We start from the raw sequence: 865 nt of genomic DNA, 5'->3' as shown, positions 1-865 counted from the left end.
GTGGCATTATAATGAAAACAAAGACTGATGACGCCAGAAAAACAGTATAGTAAAAGTTACACGCTTTAGGATGTGATGCACGGTAAGATGGCATATCAACTGTAAAAAAAAATAAATAAATAATAGTAATAATAAATAAATGAATGAATAAAAATAACTCTTCTGATTCTTTTCCTGTCGGATGGCATTCTACATTGGCTTATTGTATACCTTCATGTCCTTGCCCAGAGAGACAGAGAAAGAGAGAGAGAGAGAGAGAGAGAGAGAGAGAGAGAGAGAGAGAGAGAGAGAGAGAGAGAGAGAGAGAGAGAGAGAGAGAGAGATTCAACAAACCACTTAATAACCTCTCAATAACCACAGCAACACAATAACAAGAGTGACCATTCTTGTCTTCCCTCCATCAACACACCATGAAGGAGGAGAAAGAAACCTCTAACACCTTTACCCGACAAACAAACAGATAAAAATGTGACAATGTTACTTTATTTCATAACTCTTCCATTTACCTTAGTTAGACTTCAATCTTAGCTTTCGTTTCTTTTCTTTCCTTCTTTCACCTATTAAGCCAGCATAAGAAGAAGAGGAAGGAGGAGGAGGAAAAGGAAGAGGAGGAGGAGGAGGAGGAGGAGGAGGAGAAAACAGTACTCTCTCTCTCTCTCTCTCTCTCTCTCTCTCTCTCTCTCTCTCTCTCTCTCTCTCTCCTCTCTCTCTCTCTCTCTCTCTCTCTCTCTTTCACCCACACCTGCATTAACGCACTCAAGGCACCGAACATTATTGTGATTTCACGCAATCGCAGCATTCGTCAGGCTCAAGGTCGCAGCCACTGAGAGAACCATCGTTTAAAGCCCATTCAGTGCTCGCCGGC

Source organism: Scylla paramamosain, chromosome 1 (assembly GCF_035594125.1).
Source record: "Scylla paramamosain isolate STU-SP2022 chromosome 1, ASM3559412v1, whole genome shotgun sequence".
In the NCBI taxonomy this organism is placed as follows: domain Eukaryota; kingdom Metazoa; phylum Arthropoda; class Malacostraca; order Decapoda; family Portunidae; genus Scylla; species Scylla paramamosain.
The sequence above is the reverse complement of the archived record's forward strand: the minus strand, read 5'-3'. Positions refer to the sequence as shown.